Below are 16,639 nucleotides of genomic sequence, written 5' to 3'. Positions count from 1 at the left end.
GTTGCTTGGAAATAATGGAAATTTAAAGCACTGCTTGCTAATTGTTCTTTTTTTCAATCTCATGGGCAATAGTTAAGTGTGGTCTGCTTGAGCACACACAGATCTCTCACTTAAGAAAATACTGGCAAAATAAAACTAATTTATAAAATAGTAGAATTTTAACTAGTCCCTCTCTGCAGTATTTCCTGTAACCTGATGATCTTCCTTTCTTTAGGACAGTCAAACCACTGCTGCCCTTTAGCTCTCAGAGCCTCAAGGCAAAAACAAACTGGTTTTGAAACAAACTTTCAAAAGCCTAGCCCTGAGGTTGCTAAGCATTTACCACACTTAGATGAGACCAGAGTAAAACTTTCCCTCTGCTCCCTGAGACCAGATCTTGCCCTGGTACAAAAAAAAAGGCAGCAAGGACCTTCCCTGAGTGCCTGCAGGTTTCTGAGAAGGTCTGGGGGAATCCCATAAACCTTCCCTTGGACAGGTTTGACAGCACCTTGGTAAATCCAGGACACAGAAAGCAGAAGAGGCCCATAGCCCTTTACTAGGGAGTAGAAAGAATCCTAGACTAGAGATTACTTCATAGAATATCTAGGCCAGAGGTTACAACTGGCCCATTTATAGGTAGAATAAAGACTCCCTAAAGGTATCCATAATCCTGATCCCTGGAATCTGTTATGTTAACTTACACGGCAAAAGGGAATTTCCAGGTGTGATTAAAGTTAAGGGGCTTGAAATGGGGAGATTATCCTGGACATGGGTCCGTTCTAATCACACAAATCCTTAAAAGTGGTTAACCTTTCACAGTTGTGGTCAGAGAGGCCTGTGACAACAGAGAATGGGCCAGAGAAACATGACATTGCTGGCTTTGAAGATAGAGGAAGGGGCCCATGAGCCAAGGAATGTGGGTGATTTCTAGAAGCTGAAAAAAGCAAGGAAAGAACATTTTCCCAAGAGCCTTAAGAAAGGAACACAGCCTGCTAGCACATTGATTTTTGTCCAGAAAGATCCATGTCAGACTTCTGACCTACTGAACTGTAAGATAATAAATTTGTATTGTTTTAAGCAACTGAGTTTGTGATAATTTGTTAAAACCACAAACGAAAACTAATATAGCTGTCCACAGGCTACATATGGCCTACTGTTGGGAAATTTCACATAAAACCTTATTTCCACTTTCTTGAAAACCCAGAAGATCTGTGAACATTGGTCCACATTTTGCGCACAGAAGCAATCCACTGCAATGGAATAATGGTACCATCTTCCAACAAGCAACAAGTGTTCTGAAGGTCATGACAGTCTCCATTACACACCTACCTCAGGTAGATTATCCATTGACCCATCTAGCTACTACAGGTCTATGCATATGAACTCAAAATAGCCTGGCATAATTGACCAGGCCTTAGTATTATGGAAGAGCAGTAGAATAATTCCAATGTGGCTGAAGAATATCTTGAAGATGGTAAAGCCTACAGGTTGTCATGCTGAGTTTTTTATACCAGGGGAAGAGTGAGGGGCTACAGCTGGGAGTAATAGCTGAGGAAGTCTCACAGTCAGAAATAAAGGCAATTCAGCAGTGACCTGTGAAAGCGAGAACAGCTAAAGACAGTACAAATGAGGACATTTCATTGTGAAATCGAGCAGGACCCTGTGGGGCCCTCCTGGGTGCAGAAGACTTTCTGTGTCCCTGTTTCTTGTTTGTAGGAAAAAAGCTTCGGCCTCCCAGACCTTCCTTGAGTTCCAAAGGGCCATTTCAAACAGTTACTAATTGGGAAGTGAGGGACTGCAGAAACAAAGGAGGAGCAATCAAGAAACAATAGTGCCATGATAAAGCAGAGTCCCAGTTCCTCATCAAGGGATATGTAATAACAATATATCTTTGAGTTCTTCAACAGGAAGTAAAGGCCCCACCCAGGTGGAGGATGGTAACTTCAGGCTGAGCACAAGATTCTTGGAGCACTGCCCTGTTACCTCACCACCAACCAATCAAAAAATAGTCACACACACACTATTTTGAAGAGTACAAGTTTTAATTTGATGAAGTTCAATTTATCATGTTTTTCCCTTTTTCTTTTGTGGTTAGTACAAAAGAAACCTTTGCCAATCCCAAAGTTGCAAAGATTTTCTCCCATGTTTCTTTCTGTAAGTTGTATAGTTTTATGTTTAACTATGATCCATTTCTAATTAATTTTGGCATAAGATACAAGACAAAGATCAAAGTTCATTTTCTTCCATATGGATAATCAGTTGTTCCAATGCCTTTCTTTTAAGTTTGTGCTTTTCTCTTTGAAGTGAACACCTTTGTCATAATTTATCAACTATATAAACTGACTTGACTATCTTGAGATTCTTTTATTTCATTGTTTTATGAATGTCTTTGTCTTTATGCAAATATTACAGTCTTGATTATTGTAGCTTTAATGTAAACTTTGAATTCAAGAAGTATGAGTAATCCAACTTTGTTGTCAAAATTGTTTTGACTATTCTAGGTCTTCTGCATTTCCACATAACTTTAGACACAGTTTCCTAATTCCTACTAAAAGGTCTGATGCAATTTTGACAGACTGTTTTGGATTTATTTATCTATTGGGGAAGAATGGACATCTTAATGGTATTGAGTTTTCTATGCTATGAACATGATGTGTCTTTCTATTTATTTGGACACCCTTTCATTTTTCTCAGCAATATTTTGTAGCTTTTAGTATAGAAATCTAAAATTTATTCCTAAATGCTAATTGGTTTAGATTCTAAGTAGTAAGTTTTTTTTTAATTTTCTAATTTTTGTTTTCCTGTTGCTAATGTATAGGAATAATATGATTTTTATAAATTGACCTTGTATCTGATTAATACTATTAGTTGCGTGTGTCTGTGTCTGTGTGTGTATAGATTCCTTATGATATTCTACATAGGAAATTATGCCATCTTCAAATATAGATAGTTAACATTTATCCTTTTCAGTTTTTTTAACATTTTTTCTTACTTTATTGCATTGGCCAGGACTCTACTACAATGTCTAAGCTAAATGATGGGAAGGAACAGCCTTATCTCATTCCTAATTTTAGGGAGAAAACATTAAGTATGTTAGCTGTACATTTTTTGTAGAGGTCTTTTTCAGATTAAGGAAGTTATATTCTATTTCCAGTTTGCTGTGCATCTTTATCATGAATAGATATTCTACTGTGACTGAGATTTGCATGTTCTATAAATCAGTATATGTGTAGCTTTTGCATTTAGACACAGGTACTCATAGTTTGACTTTTAAAGCAATTTTTTTTAAGAAATAACATTGAGTTTACAGGGTGCTGCTGCCCTCATCTGTTTAGATATGGGTAAAATGATAAGAATTATGTTATTATTACTATTATTATTATACATATCAAGCAAGGAATATCCTCCCCAAAGGGACTATATGTACTCCAACCATTTTATTTCCCCAAAGGAGATTATAATTACTTACTTTTTATAATATTCACAGTTTACCGGCGAGTTTTTACGTGTAAGATCCCATTTGATCCTTCAAACATCAGAGATATGTTAAACAGTTATTTTTACTATATTCATTTTACTGTGGCAGAAATAACAGCTTGGAGAGAGTAAATGAAATACCACCATAGTTTTGAAACTTTAACTTGGGAGTCTCTGCTTCTGTGTACAACTCCTTACTATTCAAACATTCCAGTTGGTTGTAGGTAGTAGGAAAATGATGGTTGCTACAGATAGGAACATGGAAACTCCTCATTCTTAGGATTTAGTGGAATTTTATTTCTTTAAAGAGAATTTAAAAGTTAAGTGACAAATTTTGAAACATAGAATTCTACCTAGTCTATATACTCACCCTTTATAAATATAAGCATCTGAAGGGCAGGGTCTGATTCTCAGCCTCTTGTACATGTCACTGCACATAGCTCAGTGCCAGACACTTAGGAGGCTACAATAAAAATGTATGGATTAGTTATCAGGAATACTACATGCAACTGCTTCTTCTGAGAGGAAGTATTTAGCTCAAATCCAACAACAGATTTTTAAATCTGGTAATGTTTTTTTATTACAGCAAAAGGAAATACCAAAAAAGAATTTTGCCTCTCAGGAGTCATGTTCTAACTCTAACGTGTCTTAGTAGCTATTCGCTACCAACGTCTAAAAAATGATAATGAATTATTATCATCTATTTATACTTTACTTAAAATCAAAGAACGAAATATGCTTTACACACGTGTATATACTACATATGGCTTTAAATTGCTGTGACACAGATGTTGCCTCATTGAAATCTATAATATACAGCAAAAGAGGAAGGATCTACATTTCAAGTGTGGACTATGATACAGTAATAAACACTAACCAACATCACTCATTATTATAATGATCTGTTCGTCTTTATTTCCTACTAGACTGAAAACTCCCTGCAGGTCATGAATGTGTTGCTCACAAAAACTAAATTGTTGTCTAACGTGTGGTAGTGCTAAATAAATATTTGGTGAAGGAATGAATGAAACAAGTGCCAAAACTGAAAGGTACCAGCTCACGTTCTGAATGAAAGTACTTGTGCTTTTTCAATTTAATGGCAGAAGAGCTTGAACATAAAAACACATGCTGGGGAGCAGGCCATTTTTCTATTAAATGCTTTATTTATCCCTACATCTTTCAGACAGGCAGAGGGAATGTGTTCCAGGAAGGAGAGTGGGATGCTGGATGTCAAGTCTCCAGGGTTTAATTCCCAACTCTGAATCTCACTAGCTTCAAGGCCTTGGGCAAGTCACTTAACCTCTGTTTTTAAACAGAAATAATACCACCTCCTCCCAGGAGCACACCAAGGCAAGTTTGATGGATGGCTAAGCTCTTAGAGTCTTTGATGAAATGTGCTGAATGGCTGCCAAGTATCACTACTGCTAATAATAATAATGTTTTTCTAACACAGTCCCACAGAGCAATATAAATTGGTAACAAGGGACAGATCGTTCCAACAAAGCAAATTGTGACCAATTCCTTTTGAAAGAAGGATGATACGCTTAATTCCACAATGGTATCATTTTCTGTACTCTGTTCTCTCCTTACTTATAAGGAGAACAAGTTGTCATATGTCTACGTGAGATGTTTACACTTCTTTAGAAAGGAGAAATGAAGGGGGAAAATTGGAAGCAAGCACAGACACAGTCATATTATGGAAATATCATGTTTCTTGGATAGGTTGATCATCTATATTAAAAAAAAGGTGATTAGTAAGGCAGAAATGTTGTCATTTGTTATTTCATCAGTTACATGGTTTTATTGCATCCCAAAAGCAAATTAAAGGAGACTCTAATCCATCAATTTAGTTTCAGAAGATCTATTTCTTGAAATAGAAATATTATTCTACACTTACTTAGGAGTTTTTTCTTTTTCCTTACAATGCCTAACATGATTTTAAAACAATATTTATTAGATATTTTTCCTGGTTATAAAATAATGCATGTTTACTCTAGAAAATTTGGACAAAGATATAAAACATAAATGAATAAAAATTGGGATGTTTTTATAGTATAGTAATTTAAAATGTGTTCTCTGCTTAGACTGCCAGGGCTCAAGCCTCTGTCTGTCATTGTTAGTTTGATCAAACCTCTTAATTTCTGTGGACTTCAGTTTCTTCATCTTCTAAGTGGGACAATAATGCCCATCTTTCCGGTTGTTGTGAGAATTAAATTAAATTAAACAGTGCATGTAAAGCACTTAGAAGAGCGCCTGGTACAGAGAACACTGTTCACTAAATTACTATTGTTATTATATAATTACTCATAATCTCTAAACTTAAAGACAATTTTTTCTGAAGTTCTTTCCATGAATATAAAATTTTATATTAAGTATATAGTTTCTTTTGTAAAATTGAATTTTCTCCCCAAAGTCATATGTTGAAATCTAATTCCCAGTATGATAATATTTGGAGATGGGCCTTTGGGAAGTGATTAGTCATGAGGGTGGAGATGTTATGAATGAAATTTGTGCCCTTACAAAAAAGACCCCAGAGAGCTCTCTCATCCTTCTGACATGCGAGGGCACAGGGAGAAGACAGCTTGTTTGTGAACAAGTAAAGAGTTCCTCATCAGACACTGAATCTGCTGGTGCCTTGATCTTGAATTTCCCAGCCTCCAGAACTGTGAGAAATAAATGTTTGTTGTTTTAGTCACCCAATCTATGGTATTTTGTTATAGCAGCCCAAACAGACTGAGATAAGATCATACTGTACAAACTGTTTTTAATCTGCTTTTCATCACAATATATTACAAAGATTTCCTTATGTCATTACGTGTTTTTCTACATTTTTGGAACAATCATTCAGGACAACAAATTTACATTGATGGGTTTGATTTGTCAGACATTTACATTGTTCCCAATTTTTGTTTTTTATAAAGAATACTGCAGTAACCAACATTTAATGCGTCTCAACTTTGAGATAGATCTCTAGAAGTAGAATTTCTGAGAAGTAAAGTAGGGGCATACTTTTAAAATTTTTGATGTTAAATAATCCTCCAGAAAGTTTGAGACAGTAGTATATGTTATAGCAATTTAATTTGTTCTATTAACTCTTTATAAACATATGTTGTTTTTCCCTGCACGAGATAGGTCTAGGGTACTCTTTTATTGGAAATCAAGAGACAAAGGAATAAATGAAGAGAAAAGAATATAGATTAAAAGAGTGTGGATGACTTTTGCATTTTTCTAAGATCAGTTTCTACTGAGGTAATCTATGGATGGGCATCTCAGATTTATAAACCTTGGTTAAAAACTGACAAGCATATACTCTATCCCTCAACTCTATTTGGAAGAGTTGTTTTCAAACCTCTTTTTCTTTTTTTTTTCTTATAAGACATGATATCAAGACCATTTTGAAATAGTTATATTCTGGAATTATTTATATTACATTCGTATAATTTACTTACATTAAAATATCAGTTAAGAGAAAACAAAGATTTCCTTTGACATTTTCCCCCCAAATTTACTTTTTTTTTAATTAAAAACACATCATGTTTATTTAAACTGATACAAGTAAGAGCTCCTGATATATGGAAACTGACGTCAGTTTGTTTCTCTATTCACTAATTTAAACTTGCCCAACAGTTGGCCTCTTCACATTTTTAACCTTGATTTTTGTTCTCTGAACTTCTCTCCAAAAGGCACAATACAACTAGGGTTATATTCATTGAGTCTAGAAAGTAATCCATGAATGGGTTCAGTTTCGCAGAAGGAGAAGAGAATAGAGGCTCAGTTATTTGAATCAAGACCTGCCCCTTGAGAATGTAAGTTGGTGCAGTCACTATGGAAAACAGTATGGAGGTCCCTCAAAATACTAAAAATAAAGTTGCCATATGATCCAGCAATCCCACTCCTGGGCATATATCAGGACAAAACTATAATTCAAAAAGATACATGCATCCCTATGTTCATAGCAGCACTATTCACAATAGCCAAGACATGAAAACAACCTAAATGTCCATCTACAGATGAATGGATAAAGAAGATGTGATATATATATATATACACACACACACACACACACACACACACACACACACACACACAATGGAATACGACTCAGCCATAAAAAGGAACAAAATTATTCCATTTGCAGCAACATGGATGGAATTAGAGATTATCAAACTAAGTCAGAAAGAGAAAGACAAATACCATAGGATATCACTTACATGTGGAATCTAAAATATGACACAAATGAATTTATCTATGAAACAGAAACAGACTCACAGACATATAGAACAGACTTGTGGTTGCCAAGGGGAAAAGGGAGTGGGGGAGGGATGTACTGGGAGTTCGGGATTAGCAGATGCAGCCTTTTATATAGAGAATGGATAAACAACAAGACCTGACTGTATTGCACAGGGAACTATATTTAATATCTTGTGATAAATCATAATGGAAAATAATATAAAAAATATGTATATGTATGTCTAACTGACTCATTTTACTGTAGAGCAGAGATTAACACAACATTGTAAATCAACTATACCTCCCCCCATAAAAAGACCTGCCCCTTGATGTTAATGAATCTGGTACCTATGTTTCATAGAAACATCCTTCATGTACTGCCGTGGATGGTAGACATCTAAATTCTACATATAAAGCTGTAATTTCATTGAAGAATTCTAGTGATATTGATAAATGATGTCACTGGTAAACTGTGCTCAAAATACAAATTTAATTATTTACGCTAGGGTCTACATTATTTCTATATTATACCTGTCATAGCACGGTCCTGTCCTGGGCCTGCCAACAGGACCAGAATGATCACTGATTCCAACAGTGGGTGAGGTAGACCAGCATGGCAGCATCAGTCAATCACTTCACAGAAAAGTGAGAGTGATGCAGGGTCTGGTTACAGTAGAAGGGGTAAAATGTACACGAAAGCTATTTTGCAAACTCTTGTGGAGGGAAAAGAGGGCTTCCTGGGGACTTGAGTGATTAGCACCTGCTAACCTCGTAAAAGTAGAAAACTGTTTTTGTTATTCTCTCCCTCTCTCACTCTCACTGCTCCCCCCTTCGTTATTATTTGGCTTACAGACACCTCTGAGATTCCTCTGATAACAGCAGGGAACCCAGAAGTTTTATTTTAGATATTTTCATTTTGAATGTACATGTGCCTGTGAGCAGACCCCAGTCTCTTTTAACAAGATCACCTTATTTGTGACTTGTCTTATAATGAAGGCCCCAGGAAAAAGTAATCTGGTCTGGGCACATAAAGATGATTAAGAGAATTTGGATGCATTCTATTTACCCAAAATTTCACTTAAAGGAAATCTTCAAGCTAAAGTCATTTTTATTTATTCAAGAATAATTTTATGGCACAAATGAAATTACACATAATGTTTTGACCTAAGTTTATAAATTGTAAGGTTCAATGTCAGATAATGGTATTGTTGGGAGTGACTCCTACTTGGTAGGGATGTTTATGTACCTTTTCAAACACTCTCCCATGAAGAAGATGAAAGAGGTGTCATGGGACGGGTTTTAACTTCCCATTAATCACCACCAGCATCTAACAGTCCCCAAGGAGCCCAAGTAATTCACGTGACAGCCTGAACAAAGAGAACTTTCTCCATAGAAAAAGAGAAACACCAGTCATATGTGATCCTATCAGCCATGAGTAAGTGGAAGATATTTTGGAATCGGCTTGTATACAACTCTAACACAGATTTTATAATGGTTACAGCTGAGAAATAAATACTCTTATATGAAAAGTACCTAAGACTAATTTGTTTTATTGAGAAATGACATAATAGAGGGAGAGTCTAAAGGGAAAGTTCAAAAAATGACAATAGTAATTGCATTAGGTAGTTGGGATTATTGATGTTTCTTATTTCAAAAAAGCAGAGGTTCCCATTTGTGTTCTAAGAATTTTTAGAAAGTGTATCCCATCAACCTAATCAGGTTCAATCTCTGACCAGGACAGTGAATAGTTCAGTAGATGAGACAAAAATTAATCCACGTTTAGAAATAGATATGGTTTATTAGAAAAAAGACACCGTGTAAAACTCTAAACTTACTGAAAACAACATCATATTTTATGCAATATCTTACAGTTTTCAGAGCACTTTCAAAAACATTTAAAATATGTTAACATATGAGTTGAACTCTTACTAAAATATTCTGGAAAAGCTATTTTGGAAAAGTCCCATGAATCTGTTTTCTAACTTGAATTAAAAACACTCTAGTTTATAAAGTCTTACAGGTGGGCAAGAAAAAAATTAATCAGCATTAGCCCTAGATGGTTAATGTGATTTATTGTCCAACCTAGAAACATTGCAGTGTAAAATAAATGGTTAACCTGCCTTTCACTACATTATTTACATTTAATTACTGGGGCAGAATATTAGAAAAGTCTTTGGGATTTGGTGAACAATTCCCTATCCAGCCAGACTCCTGGTCTTTTAATATTAAGACAATTATTTAAAATCCAAATCTGAAGTGTTAGCCTGGCCTCATGTCCCCATGAGGGAACATCTCATGTAGACTCATGCACGTGGTTGGTCCCACTCCCTCACTGACTTATGCCTTCTCATGGGATTTTCTGACCAGCAACTTAGAAGAAGAACAGGCAATAATTCCAGGTTCTCTTTTTGAAGCTGCCTGCCTATGGAAAGTCTATGTTCTGATCTCTATCCTCTGGGTGCTAAGCTTCATGGTCAGAAGGCTCATACAGGGGTGTCTTGTGGTGGCCCAGCTCACTGTGACCATATGACTGGGTGTAATTATGGAGTGAAGAATTAGGAAAATGTACACTGAGGCCATAGCCTCCAGCTTAGCTTTTATCAGTAAGAAATATTTTGATCTTCATCTGCTTCCTATGGCTACAGAGTGTTATTATCTGAGTGTTTCAAGAGACCAAAGGAGTGATGCACAGTCTATTAACTTTGAAAGAAGGATACAAGGACTGATATTTAGGTACCAAAATGAAACGTGGTTATCTTTGCTTCTGATGGTGCAGCCTGAAGATTTATTTATTTAGTGCTTTGTAGATCCAGGTTTTCTAGAATTGTATCCTGGTATTTTGGAGGCAGCATATCTGTGCTGTTTTTCCAGTGGGACAACTGGTTATTAGCTGGGACAGACCCCAGCGAGCTGGCCGTCAGGCTTTCATGTACATGTTGTTGCTGCTGCCCACAAATTACACAGGGACAGCTTGGCCTTGTATTGCAGATGAGACCCAGAAAAGGATTAGAATATCATAGAAAAAGAGATTATTTCTGTAATATATCATTGTGCGGGCTCTTTAGGCACAGGTTGTATGGAAAGATTTTAGCTTTATTGTATTTTTTTTTTTTTTTCCCAACAAGGCCTTCAAGCTAGGGCTTTAGATTTCAGAACAATTAAGTTCTGCTTGAGCAACAGAGCTTCATACCAGGTATAGTCTTTCCTGATCTGCATTTCAGTTGTCAAGGGGTGAAGTGTGGAAGGCTCACACCTTGCATCACATGGTTTGTCTCAAAAGAGCTCTGCCAAACCCCTTGTCTTCAGGTAACTAGATTCAGACTCAGAGGGATAGTGATTACATCAATGAATAGCCCCCAGTAGAGGAACCCTTATTAAGTAAGGGATAGACCATCTTTGCTTGAGGTAGAGAAGCCACCTAATGAAATTTATTCAAACCCAAAAGTTAAGAAGGCAAATAGAAAAGTCTGTGCTAGGAATACTCTGTCTTCAAGAACCGGGTTTGTTCTGGTAACAAAGAAGAATTGGATTGGATTTTAAAAGCTATCAAAACATGATCTTTGGGAAAATGAAAGAGAAATAAAGAACATTTGGTTAAGAGGAAGACAGAGATTTTCTTAGGAGCAAGGTTAAGTTCTTACAAAAGAGGGTAGACCAAAATAAGCAGAAAAACAATACCTTGGAGGTCAGTCTGGACAAATAAGAAAGGGGAGAGGTGATACACCCAGGTTTAGTGTCCTTATAGATAGGATTAGGTAAGAGTATTCTAGTTGTTACTTGATCAGAAAGGGTGATTGGGGTTCAAAGTAAACAACCAGAGGAAGGGCAGCAAGATCTCCAGAAGCTCACTGGAATGATTTTCTCAGAAGGAGCCTGGATCCAGAAAACCAGGGAGAAGCATACCCTTAAAACCACCAATAGTTGCTCCCTTAAGGCTTGAATCAAATGTAAACTAGCAACTTTATAAAAGTTAGATATATATCAGAAGAACGGACTAGAGAATCATGTTTAAGGAATTAGTAGGTGCACCAGTGATCACCTCTCTCTTGAGGTAAAATGCCTGGGAAATGTATGAATAAGAGAAGTTTCAGGGAAGATAACACATAATACCTCCTGCTATGTATCATGAACTAATCTCAGAAATTTACCTATGAGTTTATTTAATATTTATAATAATCTCATAAGGGAGGGAACGTTAATGATCCCATTTTACATATAAGAAAACTGAGGCAAAGTAACTTAAAGGATTTGCCCAAAGATATATATAGCTAAGAAATAAAATAGCTTAAATTCAAACTCATGTCATTTAGCTCCAGAATCTGGACTCTTGAGCACTATAATTTACTATGTCTTATATTGAAGTTCAGTGCTAAGTTCGATGGTCATCTGATGAGAGAATGCTTCCCGAGTAGGACTATTCAATGTGGCGATGGGGTGGAGGAAGTAGACACATTTGTTTGAAAGATATATACTTTTGGAAGACTCTCAGTTCATTGAATTCACGCTTCATAAAGGATAGGTATGCAGGTAGTTATGGATCCAGGCTAAACCGAGAGGAGAATGTTAGAAAAATAAATATCTAAAAAGAAGATTGGAAGATCCAGCAAACAGAGTGAGCTTTTTATGTGTCAGAGAAAGAAAGGAGCAATGTAAGTTAATTGTAAAAACACAACTGAGTCTCCCTAAAATGAGGATGAGGATAAAGAGAATGCAAGAGACATGTTCCACTGCTCCCGAAAAAATGTTATGGCAGAAGAAAATATTTTTGTTGACATTAAAGTTCCTGAGTTATTCAAGACCTGATGAGATAAAGAGCTCAGGAAAATTCAGGTTCTAGGGAAGGAAACATGGCAAAAGTACTGGGCTTGACTGGGCCTTGAGGGGCACAGACACTCAAAACTCCAACATTTCAGCAGTCTGCTGGAGGTGATTCTTCAGGTGAAGCAAAACTAATGAAATCTAGAAGACAGAATTCATGGGCCTTAGTTCCATTATCAGCAGCAGTAAGAAATGCTAGCTCATAAAGATAGAATGATAGGGCAGTGAAAATACTTTCTATGATATTTAATGATGGATATATGTCATTATACTTTTGTCCAAACCCATAGAATGTATAACACCAAGAGTGAATCCTAAGGGGAACTGTGGACTTTGGATGATTCTGATGTGTCAATGTAGGATCATTGTTGGTTAAAAAAAAAAAAATGTACCATTCTAGTGAGTGATGTTGATAATGGAGAGGCTATGAATGTGTGAGGACAGGGTGTATATGGGAAATCTCTGTACTTTCCTCTCAACTTGGTTGTATACCTAAAACTCTCTTAAAAATAACTTTAAAAAATAGAATGGAGACTGTGTGGTTAGACAGAAGTGGTGGTATACTCAGCTCTGGGGTGCGGAATGCAAAGAGGTCGAAAGGTAGTGCACAATAAGGTTTTAACTATGATCAGAAAGGAAAAGTGACTCAAAGAAGACTTGGGGAATTTCTAAATTTTGCAACAAGGGAGTGATATTGCAGAAGCTGCTCTCTGAGAGAGGAGACTTTGCATAGGTGCATCTGTTATGGAGTCCAAGCTTGTACTGCTTGCCACATGACAGGCCAATACATTGAGAAACAAGATGTTGGGGCAAGGAATAGTGACTTTATTCGGAATGCCAGCAGACTGAGAAGACAGAGGACTAGTGTCCCAAAGAACCATCTTACCCAAGTTAGAATTCAGGCACCTTTTACACTAAAAGGGAGGGGGTATGGCTAGTTGTTGCAAATTTCTTGGTGCTGGAATCCTTTGTTCTTGCAGCTGTCCATGTAGGTCTGGTCACAATGCTCCTATAAACTTCCAACAAGACAAATGCTATTTTCTTTTCTGCAACTTTTTAATGGATAAGTGTTACACCTTTAAAGGTCAGAGCCTTGAGAAATGTGCTATCCTGTATATTTCAGGCTATAGGCAACATTCTTTTACAAAAGGTGCAGAGCCTGCATGACTAAGCACAGGCAACAGAACACAAAGGTTAGAACTAAAGGAACGGATCCAATATGGAGTCAAATTTGTTCTCTGTTACACATCACCCTACAATATAATAAATATCTGTATTCTGCTCAGAATAGGAGAGTGCTCACAACTGATTTCATGTTAACAAGCCATAATGCCACATAGTACTGGAATTATTGGCAACTAAGTCACCAGGAGTTTCTCCTGGTAACTGTCACAAGGTCTAGATATTTATCAAGTACTGGTTTCTAGGAAAAATGTTTTGCATAAGGCTTCAAAGGCCTGGAAATTTGCTTGTGTTTCAAATTTTCATGGGTGTAGGACTAGTGCCAGGGTGATCTTTAGACCCTTAACTTTGGACAGTGAGAGGCATTCATGTGAAGTGGAGGACAAGCCATTACAGGTGGGGAGGCTCAAGACAACTGTGGTGGTTTCCCATGGCTTCTGGGGATTCTTTTGAGAATTACCTACTTGGTTGAGGCTGGAATTATTTTTTGTGACTTCCCCGTGAGTCACACTTTAAGATTTCCTGAGAGTGGCCTTCTGATCTTAGCACCTTGGATTCTCTGGTGCAGAGAGTCCATCATGAGGTAGATTTATGGGAGCTTGATCCCAGTGAGGTCTGTAGTTATCTAATTCTGCATACAATTGGGTGACATGTAACTCCAACACTTCTGATGTGAAGCATTAGGAAGCCCACTTCCTGATGTGGCCATCCATCTAAGCCAGGTCTTCAGTAGAGTTTTATCAGTAACATGACTGATGTTTTGTTCTCCATGGTTAGATTTAAACCTAGCAAAGAAAGTATTACCACAACATAATGTGATTCTCTTCAATGGGAAAACATGTTGCAAACATCAAGCTTTCCTATAGTCTTACTAAGAATATCTGTTCAGTTCTCTGGGTGCTGACTAGATGCATTGTTCCTCGAATGCTTTTTGATTACAAGTCATAGTAAGAAATACATTTTACACTGTGACCCTGTACATGTGCAGAAAACAATTTTCATAAATTCACTTTTTTATTAAGTATACAGTCTATGACATTGTCTATTCTATTTCATGTTTTTAAAATGATGGTCATGGCCCCTAAATAAATTTCCTGACCTAGTAATAAACCATAAGCTACAGTTGAAAAATGCTTGTCTAGAGAATAATATGCTCATGGACTAGAAAAGAGTGGACTTTGAGAAGAAGTTCTAGATAAAGATTATATATAGGGCTTCCCTGGTGGCGCAGTCGTTGAGAGTCCGCCTGCCGATGCAGGGGACACGGATTCGTGCCCCGGTCCGGGAGGATCCCACATGCCGCGGAGTAGCTGGGCCCGTGAGCCATGGCCGCTGAGCCTGCGTGTCCGGAGCCTGTGCTCCACAACGGGAGAGGCCACAACGGTGAGAGGCCCTTGTACCGCAAAAAAAAAAAAAAAAAGATTATATATAAAAGTAAATATCATTTTGATTTACTCCAAACATTTGTAGTGATTTGCTTGGCCCTCCAAAATAGCAAACATTCTATGAAACTCAGGTGTGAGTCTCCTTAGCAAGCTGATGACATTCCTGAACGTAGTATTTTAGTCAACAGTTGGGTTCATGGAATAGCCAGAGCACTATAATGTGCATCTAATTACATGGAAAATATTGTTTAATAGTTGCAGGTCAGCATCTTTCTTCAGTTGGATATTATGCTCCTTGAGGACAGGGACCATATCTTCACCCACATTTAATATGCAACAGAAATGGTTCCTGCCTTCAAGGACTATAGAGTTTAGTTGAAGAGATATACTAAACTGCCATTATCAAGAACTTTTGTCCTGTAACCAAAAGCCAGTTATATTTATAGACTCATAATTGAAATTCTGAGAGTAATGTGGAAGTAGTTGGAATCAAGGGCAATTAGTACCAATTTCTGGAATAGGTAAATTCTGAATTGATTTTTAAAGGATTGACAGATGATTGGGGAGGGGGGAAAGCTCTGTAGAGACTTTGCTTTCTGGGTGTCAACACAAGACCTGTTTAAGAAAAGCAATTTCACTGTGAAGGCCTCAGACAATCTTTCCTCTAAATGTGTGCTTTGAACCACATATAATTCAGTGCCAGAGAGAACCAGAGCTGACACTTATCTGACTGGTACAGCACCACTAATCTTTACAGATCAGGGAGAAAATAAAGATTGGTTTGTACTTTGCAGGGCTGATCTAGAGAGAGCAGTGGCATGGGGTGGCCTTTAACAAATTACCTAAGTAACTGGTTAGTTCGGAGTATAGAAGAGGAAACAAAAATCCCAAAGCATGATGTCCCCAACTAGCCAGATCCTAAGAATCGTAAGTGACGATGGATGAGAGTTCATATTCTAAGGTCTCTTCCCAGAAATAGGTGACCTATTGGTCTAGAGTAGGCCCCAAGTTTGGGTATTACTGGTCAAAGAGTAAACAAAACTAATAAGCATATTCCAATAATTGTCATTCAAAAAACAGCTACTTTAAATATTTATTTTCTTTTTAATTTTTATTTTCTATTGAAGTAGAGTTGATTTACAATGTTGTGTTAGTTTTAGGTGTACAGCAGAGTGATTCAGTTATACATATACATGTATCTATTCTTTTTCAAGTTCTCTTCTCATTTAGGTTATTACAGAATATTAAGCAGTGTTCCCTGTGCTATATAGTGGGTCCTTGCTGGTTATCTATTTTAAATATAGTAGTGTGCACATATAAATCCCCTAAGCACTTGTGGTGTATTGGACATTGCTTCTATGTTATGTAATTTAACCCTGACAAAAATTCTATGAAAGAATGATGACTTCCATTTCATAGATCTTCCAGATCTACTCAATTCATAGATCTGGAAGATTCCAGATCTGAGCCACTTCATTTCCTGCGCCCCTGATCACCAAGTCTACTACCTCCAAAGAGGTGAAATTTTCCATAATTTAGCCTCACATTTAGGCTCTTGGGCTCTGAGT

The 16,639-nt window shown here is 37.0% G+C and overlaps 1 long non-coding RNA gene across 1 annotated transcript in view; it reads left to right on the top strand.

Moving 5' to 3' along the window:
• Nucleotides 1-1,060, top strand: part of LOC117196886 (uncharacterized) — a 40,037-nt gene extending 38,977 nt beyond the window's left edge. Inside the window, exon 4 of the long non-coding RNA XR_004477300.2 lies at nucleotides 799-1,060. This is a non-coding gene — a long non-coding RNA (uncharacterized LOC117196886). The remainder of the gene's footprint in view (nucleotides 1-798) is intronic.
• The last annotated feature ends 15,579 nt before the right edge of the window (nucleotides 1,061-16,639 follow it).

This window comes from Orcinus orca, chromosome 17 (genome assembly GCF_937001465.1).
Source record: "Orcinus orca chromosome 17, mOrcOrc1.1, whole genome shotgun sequence".
NCBI lineage: Eukaryota > Metazoa > Chordata > Mammalia > Artiodactyla > Delphinidae > Orcinus > Orcinus orca.
The sequence above is the reverse complement of the archived record's forward strand: the minus strand, read 5'-3'. Positions and strand labels throughout refer to the sequence as shown.